Source organism: Lissotriton helveticus, chromosome 7 (assembly GCF_964261635.1).
Source record: "Lissotriton helveticus chromosome 7, aLisHel1.1, whole genome shotgun sequence".
Lineage (NCBI taxonomy): Eukaryota > Metazoa > Chordata > Amphibia > Caudata > Salamandridae > Lissotriton > Lissotriton helveticus.
The window spans coordinates 527,047,768-527,061,119 of NC_136068.1; the positions used below are offsets into that span (position 1 = coordinate 527,047,768).

General features: G+C 49.8%; 1 protein-coding gene across 1 annotated transcript in view; it reads right to left on the reverse strand.

The window, feature by feature from the left end:
* The window catches only part of LOC144769145 (serine protease 27-like), a 278,630-nt gene that overhangs the window by 217,070 nt on the left and 48,208 nt on the right, over positions 1-13,352 (reverse strand). The gene's annotated exons all lie outside the window — the stretch shown is intronic.

Here is a 13,352-nt window from a genome sequence, read left to right on the forward strand (position 1 = left end):
TTGAGGGCATGGATGGCATTGGATTTTGGTGATTTTTATGTGTTTTTCGATTTTTGGGGGTAATGTTGGGGACTGGGCATGTAGGTGGGGGCCATTCTGAGTGCTGGTACAGGCAGGGCCTGGCCATGTGCTGGGGGGCAAGGGGACATTTTGAAGGCAGGCAGTGTTCTCAGGCCTGCACCCATTTTGCCTAGCTTTCATCCATTATGCCCAGGGGTACTCAGTGGTGAATGGCCTAGTCTTTCTGTGGGGTGTCTTGAATTTAAACATCATTGAGGGCATAGATGGCATGGGATTGTGGTGATTTGTATGTGTTTTTCGATTTTTGGGGTTGTTTTTGGGGACTGGGCATGTGGGTGGGGGACATTTTGAGTGCTGGTACAGGCAGGGCTTGGCCATGTGCTGGGGGGCAAGGGGCCATTTTGAAGGCAGGCAGTGTTCTCAGGCCTGTACCCATTTTGCCTAGCTTTCATCCATAATGTCCATGGGTACTGAGTGGTGCATGGGCCTAGTCTTTCTGTGGGGTGTCTTGAATTTAAACATCATTGAGGGCGTGGATGGCATGGGATTGTGGTGATTTTTATGTGTTTTTCGATTTTTGGGGGTGTTGTTGGGGACTGGGCATGTGGGTGGGGGCCATTGTGAATGCCTGTACAGGCAGGGCCTGGCCATGTGCTGGGGGGCAAGGGGCCATTTTGCAGGCAGGCAGTGTTCTCAGGCCTGCACCCATTTCGCCTAGCTTTCATCCATTATGCCCAGGGGTAGTGAGTGGTGCATGGGCCTAGTCTTTCTGTGGGGTGTCTTGAATTTAAACATCATTGAGAGCATGGATGGCATGGGATTGTGGTGATTTTGATGTGTTTTTCGATTTTTGGGGGTGTTGTTGGGGACTGGGCATGTGGGTGGGGGCCATTTTGAGTGCTGGTACAGGCAGGGCCTGGCCATGTGCTGGGGGCAAGGGGCCATTTTGAAGGCAGGCAGTGTTCTCAGGCCTGCACCCATTTTGCCTAGCTTTCTTCCATTATGCCCAGGGGTACTCAGTGGTGCATGGGTCTAGTTTTGCTGTGGGGTGTCTTGAATTTAAACATCATTAAGGGCATGGATGGCATGGGATTGTGGTGATTTGTATGTGTTTTTCGATTTTTGTGGGTGTTGTTGGGGACTGGGCATGTGGGTGGGGGCCATTTAGAGTGCTGGTAAAGGCAGGGCCTGGCCATGTGCTGGGGGGCAAGGGGCCATTTTGAAGGCAGGCAGTGTTTTCAGGCCTGCACCCATTTTGCCTAGCTTTCATCCATAATGCCCAGGGGTAGTGAGTGGTGCATGGGCCTAGTCTTTCTGTGGGGTGTCTTGAATTTAAACATCATTGAGGGCATGGATGGCATGGGATTGTGGTGATTTTTATGTGTTTTTCGATTTTTGGGGGTGTTGTTGGGGACTGGGCATGTAGGTGGGGGCCATTGTGAGTGCTGGTACAAGCAGGGCCTGGCCATGTGCTGGGGGGCAAGGGGCCATTTTGAAGGCAGGCAGTGTTCTCAGGCCTGCACCTATTTTGCCTAGCTTTCATCCATTATGCCCAAGGGTACTCAGTGGTGCATGGGCCTAGTCTTTTTGAGGGGTGTCTTGAATTTAAACATCATTGAGGGCATGGATGGCATGGGATTGTGGTAATTTGTATCTGTTTTTCGATTTTTGGGGGTGTTGTTGGGAACTGGCCATGTGGGTGTGGGCCATTTTGAGTGCTGGTACAGGCAGGGCCTGGCCATGTGCTGGGGGGCAAGGGGATATTTGAAGGCAGGCAGTGTTCTCAGGCCTGCACCCATTTTGCCTAGCTTTCATCCATTATGCCCATGGGTACTGAGTGGTGCATGGGCCTAGTCTTTCTGTGGGGTGTCTTGAATTTAAACATCATTGAGGGCGTGGATGGCATGGGATTGTGGTGATTTTTATGTGTTTTTCGATTTTTGGGGGTGTTGTTGGGGACTGGGCATGTGGGTGGGGGCCATTGTGAATGCCTGTACAGGCAGGGCCTGGCCATGTGCTGGGGGGCAAGGGGCCATTTTGCAGGCAGGCAGTGTTCTCAGGCCTGCACCCATTTCGCCTAGCTTTCATCCATTATGCCCAGGGGTAGTGAGTGGTGCATGAGCCTAGTCTTTCTGTGGGGTGTCTTGAATTTAAACATCATTGAGAGCATGGATGGCATGGGATTGTGGTGATTTTGATGTGTTTTTCGATTTTTGGGGGTGTTGTTGGGGACTGGGCATGTGGGTGGGGGCCATTTTGAGTGCTGGTACAGGCAGGGCCTGGCCATGTGCTGGGGGCAAGGGGCCATTTTGAAGGCAGGCAGTGTTCTCAGGCCTGCACCCATTTTGCCTAGCTTTCATCCATTATGCCCAGGGGTACTCAGTGGTGCATGGGTCTAGACTTGCTGTGGGGTGTCTTGAATTTAAACATCATTAAGGGCATGGATGGCATGGGATTGTGGTGATTTGTATGTGTTTTTCGATTTTTGTGGGTGTTGTTGGGGACTGGGCATGTGGGTGGGGGCCATTTTGAGTGCTGGTAAAGGCAGGGCCTGGCCATGTGCTAGGGGGCAAGGGGCCATTTTGAAGGCAGGCAGTGTTTTCAGGCCTGCACCCATTTTGCCTAGCTTTCATCCATAATGCCCAGGGGTAGTGAGTGGTGCATGGGCCTAGTCTTTCTGTGGGGTGTCTTGAATTTAAACATCATTGAGGGCATGGATGGCATGGGATTGTGGTGATTTTTATGTGTTTTTCGATTTTTGGGGGTGTTGTTGGGGACTGGGCATATAGGTGGGGGCCATTGTGAGTGCTGGTACAAGCAGGGCCTGGCCATGTGCTGGGGGGCAAGGGGCCATTTTGAAGGCAAACAGTGTTCCCAGGCCTGCACCCATTTTGCCTAGCTTTCATCCATTATGCCCAGGGGTAGTGAGTGGTGCATGGGCCTAGTCTTTCTGTGGGGTGTCTTGAATTTAAACATCATTGAGGGCATGGATGGCATGGGATTGTGGTGATTTTTATGTGGTTTTCGATTTTGGGGGTGTTTTTGGGGACTGGGCATGTGGGTGGGGGCCATTTTGAGTGCTGGTACAGGCAGGGCCTGGCCATGTGCTGGAGGGCAAGAGGCCATTTTGAAGGCAGGCAGTGTTCTCAGGCCTGCACCCATTTTGCCTAGCTTTTATCCATTATGCCCAGGGGTAGTGAGTGGTGCATGGGTCTAGTCTTGCTGTGGGGTGTCTTGAATTTAAACATCATTAAGGGCATGGATGGCATGGGATTGTGGTGATTTGTATGTGTTTTTCGATTTTTGTGGGTGTTGTTGGGGACTGGGCATGTGGGTGGGGGCCATTTTGAGTGCTGGTAAAGGCAGGGCCTGGCCATGTGCTAGGGGGCAAGGGGCCATTTTGAAGGCAGGCAGTGTTTTCAGGCCTGCACCCATTTTGCCTAGCTTTCATCCATAATGCCCAGGGGTAGTGAGTGGTGCATGGGCCTAGTCTTTCTGTGGGGTGTCTTGAATTTAAACATCATTGAGGGCATGGATGGCATGGGATTGTGGTGATTTTTATGTGTTTTTCGATTTTTGGGGGTGTTGTTGGGGACTGGGCATGTAGGTGGGGGCCATTGTGAGTGCTGGTACAAGCAGGGCATGGCCATGTGCTGGGGGGCAAGGGGCCATTTTGAAGGCAAACAGTGTTCCCAGGCCTGCACCCATTTTGCCTAGCTTTCATCCATTATGCCCAGGGGTAGTGAGTGGTGCATGGGCCTAGTCTTTCTGTGGGGTGTCTTGAATTTAAACATCATTGAGGGCATGGATGGCATGGGATTGTGGTGATTTTTATGTGGTTTTCGATTTTGGGGGTGTTTTTGGGGACTGGGCATGTGGGTGGGGGCCATTTTGAGTGCTGGTACAGGCAGGGCCTGGCCATGTGCTGGAGGGCAAGAGGCCATTTTGAAGGCAGGCAGTGTTCTCAGGCCTGCACCCATTTTGCCTAGCTTTTATCCATTATGCCCAGGGGTAGTGAGTGGTGCATGGGCCTAGTCTTTCTCTGGGGTGTCTTGAATTTAAACATCATTGAGGGCATGGATGGCATGGGATTGGGGTGATTTTTATGTGTTTTTCGATTTTTGGGGTTGTTGTTGGGGACTGGCCATGTGGGTGGGGGGCATTTTGAGTGCTGGTACAGGCAGGGCCTGGCCATGGGCTGGGGGGCAAGGGGCAATTTTGAAAGCAGGCAGTGTTCTCAGGCCTGCACCCATTTTGCCTAGCTTTCATCCATTATGCCCAAGGGTACTCAGTGGTGCATGGGCCTAGTCTTTCTGTGGGGTGTCTTGAATTTAAACATCATTGAGGGCATGGATGGCATGGGATTGTGGTGATTTTTACGTGTTTTTCGATTTTTGGGGGTGTTGTTGGGGACTGGCCATGTGGGTGGGGGCCATTTTGAGTGCTGGTACAGGCAGGGCCTGGCCATGTGCTGGGGGGCAAGGGGACATTTTGAAGGCAGGCAGTGTTCACAGGCCTGCACCCATTTTGCCTAGCTTTCATCCATTATGCCCAGGGGTACTCAGTGGTGCATGGGCCTAGTCTTTCTGAGGGGTGTCTTGAATTTAAACATCATTGAGGGCGTGGATGGCATGGGATTGTTGTGATTTGTATGTGTTTTTCGATATTTGGGGTTGTTGTTGGGGACTGGGCATGTGGGTGGGGGACATTTTGAGTGCTGGTACAGGCAGGGCCTGGCCATGTGCTGGGGGCAAGGGGCCATTTTGAAGGCAGGCAGTGTTCTCAGGCCTGTACCCATTTTGCCTAGCTTTCATCCATAATGCCCAGGGGTAGTGAGTGGTGCATGGGCCTAGTCTTTCTGTGGGGTGTCTTGAATTTAAACATCCTTGGTGGCATGGATGGCATGGGATTGTGGTGATTTTTATGTGTTTTTCGATTTTTGGGGGTGTTGTTGGGGACTGGGCATGTGGGTGGGGGCCATTGTGAATGCTGGTACAGGCAGGGCCTGGCCATGTGCTGGGGGGCAAGGGGCCATATTGAAGGCAGGCAGTGCTCTCAGGCCTGCACCCATTTTGCCTAGCTTTCATCCATTATGCCCAGGGGTAGTGAGTGGTGCATGGGCCTAGTCTTTCTGTGGGGTGTCTTGAATTTACACATCATTGAGAGCATGGATGGCATGGGATTGTGGTGATTTTTATGTGTTTTTCGATTTTTGGGGTGTTTTTGGGGACTGGGCATGTGGGTGGGGGCCATTTTGAGTGCTGGAACAGGCAGGGCCTGGCCATGTGCTGGGGGGCCAGGGGCCATTTTGAAGGCAGGCAGTGTTCTCAGGCCTGCACCCATTTTGCCTAGCTTTTATCCATTATGCCCAGGGGTAGTGAGTAGTGCATGGGCCTAGTCTTTCTGTGGGGTGTCTTGCATTTAAACATCATTGAGGGCATGGTTGGCATGGGATTGGGGTGATTTTTATGTGTTTTTCGATTTTTGGGGGTGTTGTTGGGGACTGGCCATGTGGGTGGGGGGCATTTTAAGTGCTGGTACAGGCAGGGCCTGGCCATGGGCTGGGGGGCAAGGGGCCATTTTGAAGGCAGGCAGTGTTCTCAGGCCTGCACCCATTTTGCCTAGCTTTCATCCATTATGCCCAAGGGTACTCAGTGGTGCATGGGTCTAGACTTTCTGTGGGGTGTCTTGAATTTAAACATCATTGAGGGCATGGATGACATGGGATTGTGGTGATTTTTACGTGTTTTTCGATTTTTGGGGGTGTTGTTGGGGACTGGCCATTTGGGTGGGGGCAATTTTGAGTGCTGGTACAGGCAGGGCCTGGCCATGTGCTGGGGGGCAAGGGGACATTTTGAAGGCAGGCAGTGTTCTCAGGCCTGCACCCATTTTGCCTAGCTTTCATCCATTATGCCCAGGGGTACTCAGTGGTGCATGGGCCTAGTCTTTCTGTGGGGTGTCTTGAATTTAAACATCATTGAGGGCATGGATGGCATGGGATTGTGGTGATTTGTATGTGTTTTTCGATTTTTGGGGTTGTTGTTGGGGACTGGGCATGTGGGTGGGAGACATTTTGAGTGCTGGTACAGGCAGGGCCTGGCCATGTGCTGGGGGGCAAGGGGCCATTTTGAAGGCAGGCAGTGTTCTCAGGCCTGTACCCATTTTGCCTAGCTTTCATCCATAATGCCCAGGGGTAGTGAGTGGTGCATGGGCCTAGTCTTTCTGTGGGGTGTCTTGAATTTAAACATCATTGAGGGCATGGATGGCATGGGATTGTGGTGATTTTTATGTGTTTTTCGATTTTTGGGGGTTTTGTTGGGGACTGGGCATGTGGGTGGGTGCCATTGTGAATGCTGGTACAGGCAGGGCCTGGCCATGTGCTGGGGGGCAAGGGGCCATTTTGAAGGCAGGCAGTGTTCTCAGGCCTGCACCCATTTTGCCTAGCTTTCATCCATTATGCCCAGGGGTAGTGAGTTGTGCATGGGCCTAGTCTTTCTGTGGGGTGTCTTGAATTTAAACATCATTGAGAGCATTGATGGCATGGGGTTGTGGTGATTTTGATGTGTTTTTCGATTTTTGGGGGTGTTGTTGGGGACTGGGCATGTGGGTGGGGGCCATTTTGAGTGCTGGTACAGGCAGGGCCTGGCCATGTGCTGGGGGCAAGGGGCCATTTTGAAGGCAGGCAGTGTTCTCAGGCCTGCACCCATTTTGCCTAGCTTTCATCCATTATGCCCAGGGGTACTCAGTGGTGCATAGGCCTAGTCTTGCTGTGGGGTGTCTTGAATTTAAACATCATTAAGGGCATGGATGGCATGGGATTGTGGTGATTTTTATGTGTTTTTCGATTTTTGTGGGTGTTGTTGGGGACTGGGCATGTGGGTGGGGGCCATTTTGAGTGCTGGTACAGGCAGGGCCTGGCCATGTGCTGGGGGGGAAAGAGGCCATTTTGAAGGCAGGCAGTGTTCTCAGGCCTGCACCCATTTTGCCTAGCTTTCATCCATTATGCCCAGGGGTACTCAGTGGTGCATGGGCCTAGTCTTTCTGTGGGGTGTCTTGTATTTAAACATCATTGAGGGCATGGATGGCATGGGATTGTGGTGATTTTTATGTGTTTTTTGACTTTTTGGGGTGTATAACTGATGATCCTCTGCCTTCCATTGCTTTTAGGTGCACAAGAGAACCACCAGTGCCAGGAAGAAGTCCTGCAGCGGTGTGTGCAGCACAACGTCACGGGACATCACGTGTGGCCACAGACAAGACAACTCTGCAACTCGTGCAACTGCGGCCTGCTGTTCTGACATCTGAAGAAGATGGGCCCAAAGAAAGGTGGCCGTAGCGCCTCAGTGAAGAAAGTTGCCAGTGCCACTGCCAGTAAGAAGGAGCAGAAGAATCAAGTGGCACCACCTACCAAGGAGACGGGTGTGCCCACCGACACCTTTTTTGGGGGAAAAAAACTACGCCTGCAGCAGCAGCGGTGTCCGCCGGGGACCAAGCTGGAAGCAGCACCTCTGCCTCATTGGTGTCAGTGCCACCACGCCAAGTTAGGTCCAAGACCATGAGTGCTGCTGCGACAGCCACTTTGGTTGTTCAATCACCATCGACCAGTGATGTTGGCTCATCACAAGAAAGTACCATCCAATCAACGCCGGGTGTAACTCAGCTGGCGAGTGTTCAACAATCACAGCCGCAACGACAACCACAAGTGCAACTAGTACAAGCGCAAGTACATGGGCAAGGAGAGGCGCAAGTACATGGGCAATGAGAGGCGCAAGTACATGGGCAAGGAGAGGCGCAAGTACATGGGCAAGGAGAGGCGCAAGTACATGGGCAAGGAGAGGCGCAAGTACATGGGCAAGGAGAGGCGCAAGTACATGCACAAGGAGAGGCGCAAGTAGAGGTGCATGGAGAGGTGCCACTAGCGGTTCATGGAGCGGCACAACTGCCTACAACGCTTGTTCCTCCAGAAGTAGGGGCACATAAGGAAATTGATATTCAAGTGGAAGAATCATCCGAGGAAGCCACTCCTCCTGAGGATGATCCATTGTCTTCCAGATCCCCAGCAAGAAAAAGGTTAAGGAGGGCTGCTACAACTACAAGTTCTTCTTCAAGCCCCCTTCATTCTGATGACCTTGATCTTGATTGGAACCCACCAATGCAGTCTGACAGTGAGGCACGCCATGAGCCGACAAAGGTAGCTAAGCCTAAAAGGAAGGTTCCCGCAAGGCTTCGACTTATGGTTGCTGACGATGAACAAGACGTGGCGCCTTCTGTTGCTGATGAAGAGTCTGATGATGACCCAGTCATCACAGACGTCACTCCAGCCACAGCGGGCATGCAGCAGACAAACATTTTAACCCTAGCCCGAATGGCTGCTGAGCGGGATGTGGTCGGCGTGACACTGGTACCACCACCAACGCAGTTAACTACAACACCAACACGACCTCCAGCTTCCATATTTTCTCATCAGAAGGGCCGGCAGGGACCTCCATCCAGCTCGAACTCCATTACCTCAAGTAGTGGTGCCGTAAGTGAACATCAGAAACAAATTCAGCCACGCCCATCCTCCACTTCATCTGGCATTGAAAGTCAAAGTAGCGCCTCCACCACCAGCAGACATCTCCAGTCCCCAGTTTGGGACTTCTTTACTGTTAGCAAAAAGGCGGAAAACCTGGTCGTTTGTTCGATTTGTAAAGTATCAGTTAGTCGGGGTAAGCTTAGTGCCACCTATGGTACCGGAGGCCAGAGAGGTCATCTAAAAAAACACCACCCTATCCAGTGGTATGCGCACCTAAGTAAGATCCAGGAAGTCCAAAGTAGAACTGATCCAAATGTATCCATTGACATTGCATCTGATGATGATGACAAGAGGCTGATGGTGCAGGGGGAAGTGAAGAAGCGACAGACATTTTTTCTGGTACACCCAGTACCCCTGGCAGCAGCACTGCAGTGGTAGCGCCCACACCCTCTACCCCTGCACCATGTATGATGCACACTAAGAGTCTGGGACAGACACCAATGCAAAAAACTAAATCAATGAGCCTAACTGGTTTGAAGTCTGCATCATCATCATCATCATCATCACGTAAAACGGTCCAGCGCACCATTAGCAGCATGTTTTGGTCGGATGCGCCATTTGAACGCAACCACCCAACGGTGTGTCTGTATAACGCAAAGCTGGCTAAAATGCTAGGGCTGGACCTTCTCCCTTTCTCTTTCGTGGAAGGGGTGGGTTTTCGTGAATTGGTGGCAACAGTCTGCCCAAAATGGAAGGTTCCTAGCCGGTCCTATTTTGCAAGGGTTGCTGTTCCAGCACTACATCAAGATGTGCTGGAGGTGATTGGCGCAGCTATTCTGAAGAGTGCTGTTCACACTATCCACATGACAACAGACATGTGGACCAGTTGCCAAGCATGTGCATCACTGCACACTGGGTCTCTTTTGCAGGGGTCGAAAAACAGTTAAAACACAAAGATGTTGACACCGAGGAAGTTTTTAAAGCTACTCGCAAACATGCAACAGTAGGCATGTTTGCCATGGAGAAATCTCACACTGCACCTAACCTTTTGGAGGAGTTTAACAGGAAGGTCAATGGATGGCTGCATCCAAGAAACCACACAGTTGGTTATGTTTCCACGGATAATGGCAGTAATATAGTTAAGGCCATGGACAACGGTGGCTATTTCAGAGTGCCGTGTTTGGCGCACAGTATTAACATCGTGGTGCAAGCCTTCTTGAAAACAGAAGAGCCAGTCGTCAAATTACTGACCATCTGCCAAAAAATCTGCACACATTTCAACCATTCTTTTAAGGCCCGGAAGCAGCGGAGGAGCCTTCAATATGAACATAAACTGCCAGTCAAAGGACTAATCCAGGAGGTGGCAACACGTTGGAACTCAACCTATTACATGCTTGAGCGTCTGTCTGAGCAGTGGGAGGTAATACATGAGTTTGTCTTTAAACTGGATTCTACTCACAAAGACATGATGCTAGAGTTGGAGGAATGGAAGCTAATTGCAAGCCTGACAGACATGCTTCGTCCTTTTGAGCTCTTCACGCGTGAAGTCAGCAGGGAGGACTGTTCTTTGAGCAAAGCTATCCCATTGTTGCGCATGCTAGAGCACCAACTGAAGGAGGTGTCTTCAACGTTCCAAGTTGATGGTGAAAAGCGAGAAGCGTATGGTTTGGCGGAGAAGTTATTATGGCACCTACTTGACAATCAAAGGTTTCAAAAGATACATACAGAACAACATTACATTTGTGCCACTATTCTTGATCCACGGTACAAAAAGGCACTGCCCACCAATACTTTCATTCCTTTTTCTGAAGCAGATGTTTCAAAGTACAAACATTGGCTAGCTGTGTCAGCCACTCGGTTAGAAAAAGACCGGCAGAACCTTCAAGGAGGCAGCACAAGTACAACTGAATCAGCAGGCCATCCGGCGTCAAGTTCCACTTCTCAATCTGTGGCCGAAGGGAGTCACTTTCCCTCACAGCCGTTAACGACACAAGCAACCATATCATCATCCTCACCTGCACCAGGCCGCAAACAAATATTGAAGGGGATTGGCTAACTCAGCAAGGGTTAGCTCGGTCCACTGATGAAAAGGTCGCAGATGGTACGCAAAGTGGATCAACCCTGGATAACCTTGAGACGGTGGTGCAGGCCTATCTGGATGACCCAACAGAGGTCTGTCATAATGAGAACCCATTGGGATATTGGTATACGAAAAGCTCAAAATGGCGACTGATCACCAACCTGGCTCTAAATTATTTGTCTTGCCCACTCGCAAGCATGTCTTCTGAATGTGTTTTCAGTGCTGCTGGTGCCATTGTTACTTCAAAAAGGACCCGCCGTCTGCCCAAAAATGTGGAGAGGTAAACAATAATCAAGATGAATCAGCACTTCATACCACCCGATTACAAAATACGTGAATGCTCGCAGGAAGAAGAGGACACCGACTTAGGTGACGACGACGGAAGTTCTTCTCGGTCATCAGACCTACTCCCGTCTCAATTCATAGACTTGGAGGACGAGCTCTGCTTCCCTGACACGAGGACTGAAAATTACTTCCTTTTTTTCCGTACTTATTCACTTTTATTCCTGTGTGTCTTTCTTTGTTTTGCTACTTTTACCACAACAAAACTCTAATCACCTAATCACAATAAGTCCATCATCAGCACTGTCTTCATCTTATTTTCCTTATTGATTTGAAGGTGCCGCAGTCTGCATTCAGATGTTCACAAGTTCACAATTCAATCATGCTCCTCTAACCTCCTCCTCCAGACTCCCCCTATCCATTTCCCTCAAGGCAGATGGATGGATTATGGAGAAAAAACAAACGTTGTCTTCGTAGACGAGTCCCCTCAAGTGGGACTGAAATAACTGACTGACTACATGCTTGCTGATTGTTGACAGACCTACTTATGAAATTTACAGGAGAGGCTTCCCTGTGGGCCCTCACTTTCCGAAGAAGATGCGGACATAAAGTAGAACAGGTAATGAAGAATGAGAAGATGGCATGCAGTGGACAGCAATGGTTGTCTGTCTCTGTTGAAACCAATTGCTGTTTGTTTTTTGTGAACAGTGCAATTTGCCATGTTTTCAATATACCAGTATTGCAGGTTTTTGGGTTTATTTGGGGATCTTCTAGATTTGCGGTGCTGGGTCGGGGGTCTGGGAGCACTACTGGCACAGTCTAATGTTGATTGCATTTGTTTTTCAGGAAATCCATGGTGGAAAAGGAGAGTTAGGGCCTAGCTGCACAGCGCATTTGGACTGAATTCCAGGTTGGCCCGAAATGTACTAAGTCTCACTTTTTAAGGTTTTGCTTTTTGGCTGTTTGAGGGTCTTCTACTTGTTTCCACCTGGGTTGATGGGTCTGAGGGCATTTCTGGGAAGGTCTAATACAGGATAAAAGTGTTTTGGAGAAAATCGGAGGTGACATTTGTTTTCCATTTTCAGGCATTTTGCTCACTTTAGCATTTTCGGGGGCCTGTTTGGGGGGGTTCCTGGTGTTTTGGGGTGCGTTTTGGAGTCTTGGAGCAATGCTGGGTATGGATACTTTTGATTGCAAGAGGTTTGAAGGAAATCCATGGTGGCAAAGGGGAGTTAGGGCCTAGCTGCAGAGCGCGCGCGGAGTGATTTTGGAAATTTGCCTGACAATTTCTGTCCCCATTTTTGTATAGTTGCTTTATGCCTGTTTGGTGGTCTTCTACTTGTTTCCGCCTGGGTTGACGGGTCTGGGGGCATTGCTGGGAAGGTCTAATACTGGATAAAAGTGTTTTGGAGAAATTCGGAGTTGAAAAAGTTTTTGCGTTTTTGCTCACTTGCTTGTCTTTGGGGTGCTGTTTGGGGGGTTCCTGGTGTTTGGGGGTGGGTTTTGGGGTCTGGGAACACTGCTGGCACAGTATAATTTTGATTGCATTTGTTTTTCAGGAAATCCATGGTGGAAAACGGGAGTTATGGCCTAGCTGCACAGCGAGTTTGGACAGAATTGAAAGAAGGCCGATTCTAAGTATGAGATTTTCCATTTTTGCTTTTTGCCTGTTTGGGGGTGTTCTGCTTTTTTGCGGGTGGGTTGGCGGGTCTTGGGGCATTGCTGGGAAGGTCTAATACCGGATAAAAGTGGTTTGGAGAAAATCCATGCTGAAAAGCGTTTTGGCACTTTTTTCAACTTAGGGCTCGTTAGGGTTAGCACTGGCAGCAGTATTGCATGTGTTTGAGAGTGTTCTAGATTTTTGCAACTGGGTTCTGGGGTCTTAGAGCACTTGTGGGAATGTGTAATTTTGGTTGCAAGTGGTTTGAAGAAACACCATGGTGGGAAAGGAGGGATTTGGCCTAGTTAAAGAAAGCGTTTGCCACTATTCTTAACTTAGGGCTCGTTAGGGTTAGCATTATTGTATTGCATGTGTTTGGGCGGGGGTTCAAGATTTTTACGACTGGGTGGGGTCTTGGAACACTTGTTGGAATGTCTAATTTTGATTGCAAGTGGTTTGAAGAAAATCCATGGTGGAAAAGGGGGGTTTTGGACATACTTTCTGAGTGCGTTTTGGCACGATTTGAAATTAGGCCTCTGCGAGGTAGCAGCAGTATTCTGCACGTTTTTGGGAGGGTAATGTGGGGTGTTCTAGATTTTGGGGATTGTCATCTCTGAAAGTGACAGTATAATTTCTGCACTACACAGCGTGCCTTATATATTTTTTTCTCCGAGGTGTCTTTAACACTTACTGTTGTGTTTTTCTATCATCAATTACAGGCAGGCTTTCACCCTGTGCCATCGATGTACTACTCAGGCTTACAATTAGTGATCCGCAAATCCGCATCAGGCAGG